The sequence below is a fragment of the Pristiophorus japonicus genome (genome assembly GCF_044704955.1).
Source record: "Pristiophorus japonicus isolate sPriJap1 chromosome 24 unlocalized genomic scaffold, sPriJap1.hap1 SUPER_24_unloc_1, whole genome shotgun sequence".
Taxonomy (NCBI): Eukaryota; Metazoa; Chordata; class Chondrichthyes; family Pristiophoridae; genus Pristiophorus; species Pristiophorus japonicus.
In genome coordinates, this window is record NW_027250648.1 from 1544650 (window position 1) to 1561002 (window position 16353).

General features: G+C 46.9%; 3 pseudogenes; all 3 read left to right on the forward strand.

Annotated features, from left to right (window-relative positions):
* Positions 1–10300: 10300 nt before the first annotated feature.
* Positions 10301–10480, forward strand: LOC139241213 (U2 spliceosomal RNA; annotated as a pseudogene).
* A 92-nt stretch (positions 10481–10572) lies between these two features.
* LOC139241209 (U2 spliceosomal RNA) lies at positions 10573–10708 on the forward strand (annotated as a pseudogene).
* A 308-nt stretch (positions 10709–11016) lies between these two features.
* On the forward strand, positions 11017–11191 carry LOC139241206 (U2 spliceosomal RNA; annotated as a pseudogene).
* The last annotated feature ends 5162 nt before the right edge of the window (positions 11192–16353 follow it).

Genomic DNA, 16353 nt, shown 5'->3' on the forward strand with positions numbered 1-16353 from the left:
CCCTTTGTTTAAGCATAGTACGCTCGTTTCTGACACAACTTCCTCATCCTCAATCTGTATTACAATAATATGGTGGAATTCTGCATTAGGATGGAGAATGAAACAGTTAATTCAGAGACCATGATCCAGAACTTAAAGAAGGGTAACTTTGAAGGTATGAGGCGTGAATTGGCTAGGATAGATTGGCGAATTATACTTAAGGGGTTGACTGGGGATGGGCAATGGCAGACATTTAGAGACCGCATGGATGAACTACAACAATTGTGCATTCCTGTCTGGCGTAAAAATAAAAAAGGGAAGGTGGCTCAACCGTGGCTATCAAGGGAAATCATGGATAGTATTAAAGCCAAGGAAGTGGCATACAAATTGGCCAGAAATAGCAGCGAACCCAGGGACTGGGAGAAATTTAGAACTCAGCAGAGGAGGACAAAGGGTTTGATTAGGGCAGGGAAAATGGAGTACGAGAAGAAGCTTCCAGGGAACATTAAGACAGATTGCAAAAGTTTCTATAGATATGTAAAGAGAAAAAGGTTAGTAAAGACAAACGTAGGTCCCCTGCAGTCAGAATGAGGGGAAGTCATAACGGGGAACAAAGAAATGGCGGACCAATTGAACAAGTACTTTGGTTCGGTATTCACTGAGGAGGACACTAACAACCTTCCGGATATAAAAGGGGTCAGAGGGTCTAGTAAGGAGGAGGAACTGAGGGAAATCCTTATTAGTCTGGAAATTGTGTTGGGGAAATTGATGGGATTGAAGGCCGATAAATCCCCAGGGCCTGATGGACTGCATCCCAGAGTACTTAAGGAGGTGGCCTTGGAAATAGCGGATGCATTGACAGTCATTTTCCAACATTCCATTGACTCTGGATCAGTTCCTATCGAGTGGAGGGTAGCCAATGTAACCCCACTTTTTAAAAAAGGAGGGAGGGAGAAAACAGGGAATTATAGACCGGTCAGCCTGACATCGGTAGTGGGTAAAATGATGGAATCAATTATTAAGGATGTCATAGCAGCGCATTTGGAAAGAGGTGACATGATAGGTCCAAGTCAGCATGGATTTGTGAAAGGGAAATCATGCTTGACAAATCTTCTGGAATTTTTTGAGGATGTTTCCAGTAGAGTGGACAAGGGAGAACCAGTTGATGTGGTATATTTGGACTTTCAGAAGGCTTTCGACAAGGTTCCACACAAGAGATTAATGTGCAAAGTTAAAGCACATGGGATTGGGGGTAGTGTGCTGACATGGATTGAGAACTGGTTGTCAGACAGGAAGCAAAGAGTAGGAGTAAATGGGGACTTTTCAGAATGGCAGGCAGTGACCAGTGGGGTACTGCAAGGTTCTGTGCTGGGGCCCCAGCTGTTTACATTGTACATTAATGATTTGGACGAGGGGATTAAATGTAGTATCTCCAAATTTGCGGATGACACTAAGTTGGGTGGCAGTGTGAGCTGTGAGGAGGATGCTATGAGGCTGCAGAGCGACTTGGATAGGTTAGGTGAGTGGGCAAATGCATGGCAGATGAAGTATAATGTGGATAAATGTGAGGTTATCCACTTTGGTGGTAAAAACAGAGAGGCAGACTATTATCTGAATGGTGACAGATTAGGAAAAGGGGAGGTGCAACGAGACCTGGGTGTCATGGTACATCAGTCATTGAAGGTTGGCATGCAGGTACAGCAGGCGGTTAAGAAAGCAAATGGAATGTTGGCCTTCATAGCGAGGGGATTTGAGTACAGAGGCAGGGAGGTGTTGCTACAGTTGTACAGGGCCTTGGTGAGGCCACACCTTGAGTTTAGTGTACAGTTTTGGTCTCCTAACCTGAGGAAGGACATTCTTGCTATTGAGGGAGTGCAGCGAAGGTTCACCAGACTGATTCCCGGGATGGCCGGACTGACCTATCAAGAAAGACTGGACCAACTGTGCTTGTATTCACTGGAGTTCAGAAGAATGAGAGGGGACCTCATAGAAACGTTTAAAATTCTGACGGGTTTAGACAGGTTAGATGCAGGAAGAATGTTCCCAATGTTGGGGAAGTCCAGAACCAGGGGTCACAGTCTAAGGATAAGGGGTAAGCCATTTAGGACCAAGATGAGGAGAAACTTCTTCACCCAGAGAGTGGTGAACCTGTGGAATTCTCTACCACAGAAAGTTGTTGAGGCCAATTCACTAAATATATTCAAAAAGGAGTTAGATGTAGGCCTTACTACTCGGGGGATCAAGGGTTATGGCGAGAAAGCAGGAATGGGGTACTGAAGTTGCATGTTCAGCCATGAACTCATTGAATGGCGGTACAGGCTAGAAGGGCCGAATGGCCTACTCCTGCACCTATTTTCTATGTCTATGTTTCTATGTTTCATTCGCCACAGACCAGGCACAGAGAACTGCGCTGATGCTCTCAGTCAGCTACCATTGCCCACCACCAGGGTGGAAATGGCACAGCCTGCAGACTTGCTCTTGGTTGATGGATGCATTTGAAAATGAAAAGTCACCCATTACGGCCCATCAGATCAGGACCTGGACCAGCCAGGATCCTTTACTGTCCCTTGTAAAAAATTATGTCCTCCATGGGAGCTGGTCCAGCATCCCAGCAGAGATGCATGAAGAGATCAAGCCATTCCAGCGGCGTAAAGATGAAATGTCCATACAGGTGGACTGTCTTTTGTGGGGTAATCGTGTGGTTTTGCCCAAGAAAGACAGGAAAACGTTCATACGCGACCTACACAGTACCCACCCAGGCATAGTAATGATGAAAGCTATAGCCAGATCCCATGTGTGACAGCCCGGCATCGACTCAGATTTGGAGTCTTGCGTGCACCAATGCAACACTTGCTCTCAACTGAGCAATGCACCCAGGGAGGCACCGCTAAGTTTGTGGTCATGGCCCTCCAAACCGTGGTCTAGGATCCATGTTGCCTTCGCTGGTTGTTGTGGATGCTTATTCAAAATGGGTTGAGTGTGTAATAATGTCTGTAAGCACGTCCACTGGCACCATCGAAAACCTACGAGCCATGTTTGCCACGTACGGCCTGCTTGATGTCCTTGTCAGCGACAACGGGGCATGCTTCACCAGCGCTGAATTCAAGGAATTCATGACCCGCAATGGGATCAAGCACGTCACATCTGCCCCGTTCAAGCCTGCATCTAATGGCCAGGCAGAACAGGCAGTCCAAACCATCCAGCAAAGCTTGAAACGTGTGTCGGAAGGCTCCCTGCAGACCCGCCTGTCCCTAGTCCTGCTCAGCTACTGCACAAGACCCCACTCGCTCACCGGGGTTTCCCCAGCCGAGCTGCTCATGAAAAGGGTGCTCAAAACAAGGCTCTCTCTCGTCCACCCTGATCTCCATGATCACATCGAGGGCAGGCGGCATCAACAAAGCATGTAGCATGATCGCGCAAATTTGTCACGCGATATTGATGTCAATAACCCTGTATTTGGACATGGTCCCAAATGGCTTGCTGGCACTGTCATAGCCAAAGAAGGGAGTAGGGTGTTTCAGGTCAAACACGCAAATGGACTAACTTGCAGAAAGCATTTGGACCAAATCACAGACAGCCACGAGCAACCTGAAGAGGACACCACCAATTTCTACCCTCCGACACATACACAAGTGGCAACCGACATCACGGTTGACCACGAAGCTGAACTCATCATCCCCAGCAGTCCAGCAAGGCCAGCTGCGCAGCAGCCCAGCGAAGGCCCAACCAACTCACCTGCACCAGCATTTATACCGAGACGATCGACTAGGGAACTAAAAGCCCCAGATCGTCTCACCCTGTAAATAAGTGTACTATTGACTTTGGGAGGGAGTGATGTTATGTATGCAACCCTATGTAACCAGTATTATACCGCTACCAGTGGGGGTGGTTATCTGTTGGAGTCGCAAGGGATCCCAGCATCCCTTGGGAGCACTGTATATAAGCAGGCCTCCTATGCTGTACCAGCACTCTGGAGTTAGAATAAAGAGACTAAGGTCACACTTATAACAGTACTCAGTTACATTGCTTTATTCAAGATAGAACAGTTATGACCTGTATAAAACACTGGTTCAGCCTCAACTGGACTTGTGTCCAATTCTGGGCACTGCACTTTAGGAAGGATGTGAAGGCCTTGGAGAGTGTGCAGAAAAGATTTACAAGAATAAGAACATAAGAAATAGGAGCAGGAATAGGCCATACAGCCCCTCGAGCCTGCTCCGCCATTCAATAAGATCATGGCTGATCTGATCATGGACTTAGCTCCACTTCCTTGCCTGCTCCCCATAACCCCTTATCGTTTAAGAAACTGTCTATTTCTATCTTAAATTTATTCAATGTCCCGGCTTCCACAGCTCTCTGAGGCAGTGAATTCCACAAATTTACAACCCTCTGAGAGAAGAAATTTCTCCTCGTCTCAGTTTTAAATGGGTGGCTCCTTATTCTAAGATCATGCCCCCTAGTTCTAGTCTGCCCCATCAGGGGAAACATCCTCTCTGCATCCACCTTGTCAAGCCCCCTCATAATCTTATACATTTCTATAAGTTCCCTTCTCATTCTTCTGAATTCCAATGAGTAGAGGCTCAACCTACTCAACCTCTTCTCATAAGTCAACCCCCTCATCTACGGAATCAAACCTAGTGAACCTTCTCTGAACTGCCTCCAAAGCAAGTCTGTTCTTTTGTAAATATGGAAACCCTGTATAGCTGCAGCAAAACTTCCCTGCTTTTATACTCCATCCCCGTTGCAATAAAGGCCATGATTCCATTGGCCTTCCTGATCACTTGCAGTACCTGCATACTATCCTTTTGTGTTTCATGCACAAGTACCCCCAGGTCCGCTGTACTGCAGCACTTTGCAGTCTTTCTCCATTTAAATAATAACTTGCTCTTTGATTTTTTTCTGTCAAACTTTCCAACATTATACTCCATCTGCCAAATTTTTGCCCATTCACTTAACTTGTCTATGTCCTTTTGCAGATTTTTTGTGTCCTCCTCACACATTGCTTTTCCTCCCATCTTTGTATCGTCAGCAAACTTGGCTACATTACACTCAGTCCCTTCTTCCAGTTGTTAATATAGCTTGTAAATAGTTGGGTCCAGGGATAAGGGACTTCAGATATGTGGATAGAGTGGAGAAGCTGGGGTTGTTCTCCTTGGAGCAGAGAAGGTTGAGAGGAGGTTTGATAGAGGTGTTCAAAATCATGAGGGGTCTGGACAGAGTTGATAGAGAGAAACTGTTCCCATTGACGGAAGGGTCAAGAAATTGGCAGAAGAACCAAAGGCGACACGAGTAAAGACATTTTTTATGCAGTGAGTGGTTAGGATCTGGAATGCACTGCCTGGGAGGGTGGTGGAGGCAGAATCAGTTGTGGCTTTCAAAATGAAGCGTGCAAAATTCACGGGAACCCCCCAGTGTTTGGGCTCATTCGAAAGGAAATTTAATTTGGGACTATCGCCTGGAAAGTTTGAAATACTAAAGTGCTTATAGAAGAAACTACGAACTTTAATCGAATTTTGGACTTTTACAAGACAAATTTAAGTCTGTAGGCGGGCCTAAGGAACTAAAGAAGCCCACTCGATTATTGGAACTGTCTGGGTATTGGGACTAAGTTAAATTGTCTGGAGTTATTACATGGGGGCCTTTAAACTACGCCCATCAGTGACTTTTTCCCCTTACTATCTCTAATCTCTACCCACAATGATTCAACATTTTGTTCATTGGAGCCAATATTGTCTCTCTCAACTGCCCTGATATCATCCTTTATTAACAGCGTTTTTTAAAAAAAAATGTTTTATTCGTTGTCAATCTTTCCAATTCTTTGTCAGATCAACTTGTCAGATCATAAACGCCAAAGGTCACCTTGCACCCATCAAAGATCACTCTGCGCCAATGATTTTGCTCTTAGCCAAAAGGCCTAGAGCCAAGGCTGTACCGTTCCTGGAAGTACTGCAAACCAGGTTCGTACCATGGAGGTGGACGGGGGGCAGGCCCCCCACACACCTCCTATTTCCAAAAAGCATAGGAGAACCACTTTCTGGTCATGGTTACTCCCCTGTAAGGTCAGTTACGCATTATCTTAGCCAAAGAGTTACCCCACCTCCTTTCCCTTCTTGTCTATCCTTCCGAATTATCAGATACCCCTGTATGTTTAATTCCCAGTCTTGGCCCCCCTGCAACCACATTTCTGTAATGGCCACCAAATCATACCCATTTGTAATAATTTGTGCCGTCAACTCATTTACTTTATTTCGAATGCTGCGTGCATTTAGGTAGAGTGTTTTAATTCTAGTTTTTAAACCATGATTTTTAGTTTTGACCCCTCCTGCAGCCCCTTTATATTCATACATATTGTCCCTTCCTATCACCTTGTGGTTTACCCTTACCCCAGTGCTACTCTGCTCTGTTGCCTCCTGCCTTTTGCATTCTTTCATGGGGTCCTGTTCATCTGTGCTCTCACCCACTCTAACTAGCTTAGAGCCCTCTCCTGGGTTCCGAATACTCCTCGCATTGAGGCACCGAGCTTTCAGGCTACTTTGAACCTTTAGAATTTTGCTGTACAGTGGCCCTTTTTGTTTTTTGCCTTGGGTTTCTCTGCCCTCCACTTTTACTCATCTCCTTTCTGTCTTTTGCTTCTGTCTCCATTTTGTTTTCCTCTGTCTCCCTGCATTGGTTCCCATCCCCCTGTCATATTAGTTCAACTCCTCCCCAACAGCACTAGCAAACACTCCCCCTAGGACATTGGTTCCAGTCCTGTCCAGGTGCAGACCGTCCGGTTTGTACTGGTCCCACCTCCCCCAGAACCGGTTCCAATGCCCTAGGAATTTGAATCCCTCCCTGCTGCACCACTGCTCAAGCCACGTATTCATCTGCGTTATCCTGTGATTCCTACTCTGATTCCATGCTTTGTAGTCTCTTGGGATTTCTACTCATAGCTTTGAACGCTGGACTCATAGTTTTGAAACCTGGTTTACCCTTCAGTCGGCATGCCTTCGCAAGATGCCCAGTCTTCCTGCAGGAGAAACACTCTGCCTTCACGTATGGACAACTTTGAGCAATGTCCCAGGCACCTATAGCACGATTTCGACGCTCTGTTAGAATTTCCAGTTTCTGAGACTTTGGGCCCCCACCATCTTTTAATTTGAGCAGGTGATTTACCTCGGTTGACTGACGACCGTAATTATTATTTAATTCTCGGGAATATTATTTGGCCATGCCCATCGACCTCGCTGTCTGACAAGCAATCTCAAAAGTTAAGTCATCCGTTGTCAATAACTTCCTCTGATCGCATCATTTTTCACACCACAAACAAAACGATTCCATAATGCGCGGTATTGAAAGTTTCCAAAATTACAATGTATCGATAGCCTTTTTAATGCTACAATGTAATCACTGATACTTCCATCAGCCTTTTGATTCCGAATCACGAAACGATAGCTTTCAGCAATTTCTAATGGTTTGGGGTTATAGTGCTGCTCCAGCTTCGTTAAAATCTCTAAGTGTTGTGTCCTTTGGCTCGTCAGTCACAAGCAGATTTACAAGGGTTTCGTACAATGCAGGACCTGCCACCGATAAGAAAATAGCTTTCTTATGTTCCAACACAGCCCGGTTCTGGACTGCATTGTCTGGAACTTCGATTATGTTATTTGCAGTGAAATACATTTCTAGCCGATCCACATAGGCTTTAAAACGTTCCCGGTCGTGTCTATATTCCCCCAAATGTACGATTACACCTGCCATTTTAATCTCTAGCTGTTCACTGTGTGCTGTATTTTACCTCAGATTTTTGTAGCTTTTTCCAAAGACAGAAACTTCCAAAGTTTCTCTGTCGGCTGGCTGAATCCTTCCCCAAAAAAATTTAAGCTTTAAATCATCCGAAAAATCCCATCTCGCCGCCAAATGTAATATATTGACAGAGCACAGCACACAGAGCTGCCTAACATGGCAGGCAGCTCTCTCGGAAGCCTCCGGAAATTTGCCTGGTTCTGTTTAATGATTAACTCTGCAATTGCAGTACACAATATGTCCACATCCACAACGTGGAGTTACAAACATTACAAGCTTACAGACATTACAGGCCTGTACGGCATCGCAGCAATTGCCATTAAAGAAGGCATGCTGTTCAGGGGGGAGCAATGGGTAGTGCCGCAACAACACCGGAGAGAATCCCTCCAGCTGGCCCACGAGGGTCCTGGAGCAGGACACCTCGGACCTGAGACCATTTGGCAACGAGTGGAACAGGCAGGGTGGTGGCCGGGACTCAGGGAAGACGTCCACGAGTTCTGTGGTAGCTGTCTGGTGTGCGCGGCCAACAACCCTGACCCCCATAAAAGAAAGGTGTCTATGGGACATATCAGGAGGGTCGAGGGACCCTGGCAGTTGATCCAGGTCGATTACATCGGGCCCCTACCCACTGCCCAGGGAGGCTACAAGTCCTGTCTAGTATTGATGGATGTATTCAGCAAATGGGTGGAAGCCTTCCCATGCCGAACAGCCACTGCCCTGGGAACAGCTAGGATCCTGGTCAGAGAACTGTTCTCCCGATGGGGACTACCATAATATGTGGGAGCCACTTCACTGGGCAGGTGATGCAGGAGACCCTTAAGGTGCTCGGCATCAAAGGAAAATGGCATGTCGCCCACAACCTGCAGACATAGAAACATAGAAACATAGAAAATAGGTGCAGGCGTAGGCCATTCGGCCCTTCGAGCCTGCACCGCCATTCAATGAGTTCATGGCTGAACATGCAACTTCAGTACCCCATTCCTGCTTTCTCGCCATACCCCTTGATCTCCCTAGTAGTAAGGACTACATCTAACTCCTTTTTGAATATATTTAGTGAATTGGCCTCAACAACTTTCTGTGGTAGAGTCCGGGCCTGTGGAGCGTTTAAACCGCACTATAAAAGAAAGGCTGCATAAGGAGACAGTGGACTCACCCAAAGGGTGGGTAGAGGTCCTACCACTGGTCCTCATGGGGATCCGGGCCAGCCAGTCAAAGAGCACGGGGTACTCCCCGTACGAGCTCTTGACCGGCAGAGCCATGCGAACCCCCACCCATGTATTAGCCCCGGTACTCACGGAAGGTCAGCTTAGGGAAGCGAGCCGGGACAGCTTTGTCAGGAATCTGTTTGAACATCTTAAACAGATTCACTGGCAGGCTGCTAACAACATGGGAAAACTGCATTGGAGCAACCAACTGCTGCTAGAACCCGTAAACACCATGAGTGGGAGGTAAGGGACCAGGTCATGGTAAGGAACTACGCTAGAGTAGGGGTCTTTGAGGCACTGTACATGGGACCGTACCACATTGTCGACAAGGCAAGCCCCATGGTCTATGCCATAAAATTGCCCCACCGAACAAAGTGGTTCCACATAAATCAGTGCAAACTGTTCAACCCAGGGGCAGCAGCTAAACGCAAGGGACAGCCAAAAACTAAACCGCACTAAGGACAGGGACCCCCAGCCAACGGCTCCCGACTGTGGAAATCCCACAGGGGACATGTCAGACCCACAGACTGCACCTAGAGGGGCGGTGGACTGTGTTACTGGAGGAGCTGTCCCCCCAATCATTTGGGACTCGATCGCACCCCCAGCAGCCGGAGCCTTAAAGAAGGACTCCCCGCACACCACGACCAAAGACACCGTGGTCACCAGTGCCCCAATTTAAATGGTTCAGCCCCGGGAGAGGGACCAGCTGCAAAAGGGCACCTAATGTCAGAGACCCCCAGCCGGTAGCCTCGGGAAACAAGGGACCCCCAGAAGAGATAGCAGTGGACCAGCCACCAAGTGAGAGTCCCCGGCCCGTAGCCCTCGACCAGGCAGAGCCCCCAGGGGAAGAAACGAACCAGGCAGCCACCCCCAAAGGAGCGGTGTGCTGCAGCACCGGAGGGGACGTTCCCCCGATAGTGTGGGACTCGAACCCACGTCCGGTCAGGACACTCCGGATCCGGCGGTGCAGACCGGCCATTACCGACCTCGCTGGAAACACAGAGGCAAAAGAAGAAAGAAAGGCAGGAATTAACCTGGCCACCTGGAGACGGGTGGCAGATGTATATATATAGCGATGTGAATTTAAGGATGTTTAGTGAGTAATTTATAGTTGTGTAAGATTATATGTAATGATAGTGATATATGTATTAGTTACCGGGGTTAGGAAAAGAATTTACCTTTGCAGCTATTAAAAGAGGCACATGCCGGGTAATACCCGGGAGTAAGAAGAATCTACCGGTATAACTGTTAAGGGAAGCACCGGTGAGATAACAAGCAAAACGGCTGTGAGATAAAAGTTAAAAGCAGACATCAGTCCACAAGGAACTGAATAAAACTCGGGCTTGGCCTTTTGGCTATGATCAAGTGTAGTATCTGTTCTTATCAGTTTAATATCCCCTATGGGGACATGATATTGAATTGATTTTTGGACAGGGAGCTGGATCAGGGGCATGCCCCGTCCACTCGATGCACCGACCTGGTATTGCAATATTTCCAGGAACGGTGCAACTTCGCCTCTCGGCCTTTTGGCCTAAGATCAAACACATTGGCGCAAAGTGATCTTTGGCGTTAGAGTTGATCTGGAAAGAAATTGGACATTTAAAAAAAAACTCGGCCTTTTGGCTAAGATCAAGTGTAGTATCTGTTCTTATCTGCCACGGTAAACCCAGGGGCAGGAATCTGTACAAACCCCCCTCGGGCTGTGTTTGTAATTTACTTTTTGTGTACATGGAGCACCAAATCTGTAAACACCAATGTCGTGCCATGTACAATGCAAGGTGTGTTACGAAATGCATGTTTGAAAAGAAAAATGTAAATGTACCGTCACCCATTCCGGGCACTGGATTGTAACACATGAAACGTAATTTGTGTGAATGTACCACAATGTATCCCGTTTATTGGACCGAATCGCACTTGAACTGAAAAACAAGAAATGTAACGAACGGAACTGCCGTCAGCACCCAGATGTATTGTATGGGATTGCTGACCGCAGCGAAATGTACTGAAATGCCATTGAATGTACTGTACAGATTTTTTTAATGAATAAAGTATATTTTGAAATTAAAAAAAACTCTGTTCTTATCAGTTTAATATCTGATACGTCCCCTATCTGGGGACCAAATATTAAATTAATTTTTGGAACAGGGAGATGGACCAGGGTCTTGCCCGGTCCACTCCATGCACCGACCTGGTATTGCAGTGTATCCAGGAACGGTACAGCTTCCCCTCTCGGCCTTTTGGCTAAGATCAAGTGTAAATTGCGCAAAGTGATCTTTGGCGCTAGAGTTGATCTGACAAGAATTGGCAAAAAAAAACCAGCCAGTCAATTAAAGACTACGAGCCCAAATTGGAACTGGGTCACCTTTGTCAAGCCAGAGAGCTTTCTCAGGGCCAGACAATCTGTTTTATGTGCTCCTACAGGAAAGAGAGCAGCATGAGAAGGATCCTGTTCCCGCTCGCCCTGATAAGGATGAGCAGCAGCGACCGAGGAGACGTGGAAGAATCCCTCATTTACGGGTGTTCAGGAGGGAGAGCACCGATCGTAACCGCCGGGGGTGGCCCCCGAGACGTGGAAGAACTCGCCGTTTACGCCCACGAGGGAAGGTGGCCAGGGTGGCTGGGATCTAATTCTACCCACTACTCCAGCCAGGAAGGGTTTACCTACGGGGAGGCCTCAGTTCCATGCCCCCGGATACGGATCATCGCTCCCGAGTCAGTGTTAAAGAGGGAAAGGGTGTGTGTTTGACTTGCAAAGGGAACAGTCCCCTGGGAAGATGGTGTTGGCTCAGAAAACTCAGCAAGGATGCATGGGACCAGGAATCGGACTGGGAAAGACTCGGTAATGATATGTACCGCACCATCACGGGGACACGGGGAGGAGTAAAAGTGTGTTGGGACAAATGGTGGGAATCCGAACAAGGAATTTATGTTTGCATGTGGGGATCAGAGAGTATTTGTCCCGCAGGCATATCGATCGCCTTCGCCAGGCAATGGCAAGTTGAAGGAAGGAATGGGGTGGGATTCTAGCCTACATGGGTGCTCGGTCCCACACTCCCCACTCCCAATTAACGCCACCGAACTAAGAGCACACATTAAGAAACCCCTGCCCACAACCCCGCCAATACGCACAGTAATAGAAAGGTGTCCTACCACCACCAAGGGACCTGGGAACGGATTAGTATTGGGACTGACCGAAAAGGTGTTATATCAGGGGGTACATTATGCAGTAGCTTCAGTAATATTAAACCTTACCGAGGTACACTTACCTGCATGGTGTCTGAAGGAAACAGAGCTGCTATACCAGGCCCTACTTAGAGACATGTTCAAGAAATTTTACGAGTTAGACTTTGGAAATGTAGATAAAGCAGACCTATACACCCTAAACGCTAGGGACACCATGGGCTCGGGGAGACCTAGAAGAGGAATCATAAACAACGTTTTCACTGCCTACAATACAGGATCCTCTGTAATAAATAGCTTCGATAACATAGCATTGCAAACACAGATAAACGGTTTAAAGATTAAAGAACCAAGTGAGAAAAATCCTGAAACAGGAGAACACCGTAGTCGGCTCAGAGCTACACGAGGACCAGGCTATGACTGTCCATTTAAAAGAAATAGTGGCTGAGCTGGAAAAACATGCACAGACAGTGAATGCACTCATACGGGAGGATAGAAACGCTTCGGACCAGGCTGCACAGAACGAGGTGTGCGTACTATATGGGGCACGGTTGTTGGGCGAGGGCCGCAACAACCTGGAGGATTTAAAACAAGGTGTAGTCCCCTCTTGGATCAGGAACAAGCACCTTGCAGCCCTCCATCCGTACAGCAAGTCACGAAGCCCCTGCCAGCTCCGCCTAGCCTCTGAAGCCTACCCTGTCCCAGTAGACTGTGGGAAATCTAACCACACCATCATGGGGATAGTACTAAGGATGCCGGTCATGGGTGGGACAGCCCGACCCGCACTGGTATACAGGGTGGAAAACATTGGAGTTATTCAGGGAGGTGCACACATTCGATTCGCAGTGGTCCCACCCTATGTCATAAAGTGGGAGCACGCTGTAACGGGTACTGACCTCTCCGGGTGCTGGGGCCGGGATGCACACGTAATACTGTGTCCCCAGTACTTGAGTGCCCATTCAAAGTCACAGTGTGGGTTTAAAGCTGCTGGCGCACAGCCTATTAACTGCACCGTGGATGTAATGACACAAGACCTTGTCCCTCCACAGGTAGCATACATAGGGGGTGGGACATATTGTGTCACCACCAGTCGCCCCACTACCAGCATGGACACTTCTGGTGTCCGCTCAGTGACAGCAGTTTTTGCTTCAAACTTGAGGCATCAGTTCAAGTGGCCCAGGAACGGATTGTCCCCATTCCTGAACCCTCCACTGTCTACCTCACTGTGAGAGAAAACATTACAAACCTGCAGGATTATGTTGTACATTTTGGCTATGTAATTCCCCCTCTACCCAAACATCTTACCGCTCTGCTAAAAGCTGTAATTATCTCACAAAAACACTTCTATACTCTAGAACAGAAAACCGAACAGAGAACAGATAGGGAAAAAGATTCTTGAGATCACCATTCCGCCTTTTCAGAAATACAGAGGTCCCAGTCTGGATCCGAATCACTTCCCACACTTTAGTTATTTGTCAACTCGCGATTATTCTTTACTTATGGTGTCTCACTTGCCGAGTGAAACGCAGAGGCCGTCAGGTCAGGCACCAAAGGGTGCTGTACGCTCCTTGGCCAAACTTGGGAATCACGCAGGGAGGGGTGACACCATACTACCATGTTTAATTTGTGTTTAATTTTACCTGCTGTAAACCGTAAAATATCGAGTGTTGTAAGGGTGTTACTTAAAATGTGTTTGACTATGTACCTTTAATTTTACTGAACTTAAGGTTGTCGTTGACTGTATACCGTTATTTTACTGTGAAAACCGAGTAATAGAGGGGCATCGTACCCCCTCTATGCTGTAACCGAATTGTAATGATTGTATTCGCCTGTAAATTGCATTGCATTTCAACAGGGGATGCACGTTAATGTTTAGCTAGTATAAATGCAGGGAAGGTTGACTCTCAGGAACAGGAATTTTGCTTACCTTGATTGACACTCAGGAGAGTGGAGTGTCAACAGGGGGGACTGCAGAGAGCAAAATTCACAAGAAACCCCCGCTGTGTTTAGGCTCATTCGAAAGGAAATTTAATTTGGGACTATCTACCGGAAAGTTTGAAATCCTAAAATGCTTATGGAAGAAACTACGAACTTTAATCGAATTTTGGACTTTTACAAGACAAATTTAAGCCTGTGGGCAGGCCTAAGGAACTGTGAGGTTGGTTTACATCGAACAGCAACTTCAGGAGAGGAGATGAGAAAGTCCATGTGCAGAGTGAGAATAAAATCATTGAGGCAATGATTTTCGCTCCGGGTCACTGGGACCATGAGGCCCACCCGCCCTCTGTTGCTGTACAAAGATGGCCACCCATTACCTCTGCTCATCTACTAAAGAGGCAGCTTGAGTAACCTGGGCCAGTCACTGGGAATAAGGTCCTGCTGCTGTTGTAATGCTGGACATACACTGACTCCATGGCCGTTTATGTGGGATGAAAACTCACAACACTGCATTCTGGAGGCATCTAATGACACTGACATCACCACTAATGGTTTCTAAACCTTGTACCAACCCATAACCCTCATGTCAACGACTAACCCTAACATTATAACCTAACTCCAGTTCCTAACCCTAACTCCAACCCTTAACCCCCAATAACCCCCAATGAACTAGCCCCAACTGTCTACCTTTACTCCAGCTCCTAGCCCCAGCCCTAACTCCAACCCATTGCAGGGTTAGGAGGGGAAAAAAAACCTAAGGTGTGGGGTGAAATTGGAGAGCTCTTTTAAAGAGCCAGCAGAGGCAAAATGGGCTGAATGGCCTCCTTCTGTGCTGTAAAATTTTATGATTCTAACTCCAAACATTAACCCCTAACCCCAACGACAAGCCCATTACCCAACCATAAAGCACGAGGTGTCAACAACACGACGCAGTATCGAGTCATTGTGACATCAGCATCGCTACAGGCCAAGTGCGCCTCAATATTCATTGTGATGTCAGCGCTGGGAGGTCAGCGAGAATGTGTGTGGGGCAGTCAAAGTTTCTGCTCGCAAGGAAGCAGCATCAAGAGCCGCAATGGGTCCTTCAGAAAATGCTGAGAGGCACAGAGGGAAGCTGTGGCCATATCCGGGGGACTTGAGGCTAGGACAGAGGCAGGAGATTTGGTAGGTTGTCGAGTAGCCATGGTTTGATGTCCGGTATCGGGCGAGGGGAGAAATGAAAGAAGGTATGGCTGGGTGACAGCTAGGAGAAGAAACAGGGGAGAAGGACAGAGGGGTAATAGGAAGAGAAAGAAAAAGGGAGATTGAAGTCATGGACATAGGTTGGATCAGCAGCCAAAATGCACCTGTGAATAGAGACAGGAAATTCAGGTTACAGAGGCATGGCAGAGTTTAGAAGGGACATTAGAAATAAAGAAAGTGTGACTTTATACAGGGCCTTTGTTGAGCCCAGGACATCCCAACGCCAATGTAGTGGTTTTGAAGTGCAGTTACTGTTGGAATGGTGCATTTAAGCACATAAGAAATAAGAGCCCCTCGAGCCTGCTCCGCCGTTCAATAAGATCATGGCTGATCTGAATTTGGCCTCAACTCCACTTTCCTGCCTGTTCCCCATAACTCTTGACTCCCCTATAGTTCAAGAATCTGTCGATCTCAGCCTTGAATATATTCAATGACCCAGCCGCCACAGCTCTCTGGAGTCGAGAATTCCACAGATTTATGACCCTCTGAGAAAAAAAATATCTTCTCATCTTCGTCTTAAATGGGCGACCTCTTATTCTGAAACTATGACCCCTAGTTCTAGATTCCCCCACGAGGGGAAACATCCTCTCTGCATCTACCCTGTTCAGCCCCCTCAGAATCTTATACGTTTCAATAAGATCACCTCTCATTCTTCTAAACTCCAATGAGTACAGGCCCAACCTGTTCAATTAAAAAAAAAATATTTCAAAATATAATTTATTCATATAAAAATTTGCACAATACATTCGAAAGCAGTTCAGTACATTTGGATGCGGTCAGCAATTCCATACATTACATTTGGATGCTGACTGCAGTTCCGTTCAATACATTTCTTTACTTTACATTTCAAGGTACATTTCAGTACAATCCAGTATACATTGTAATACAGTCATCATATTTACTAGTGGCACTATACGGGACACAGAATGGGTGAGGGTACATTTACATTTCTTTGCAACATACATTACTAAACAGAACTTGCATTATACATGGCACTGCATAGGTGTTTGCAGATCATGGTGCTCTA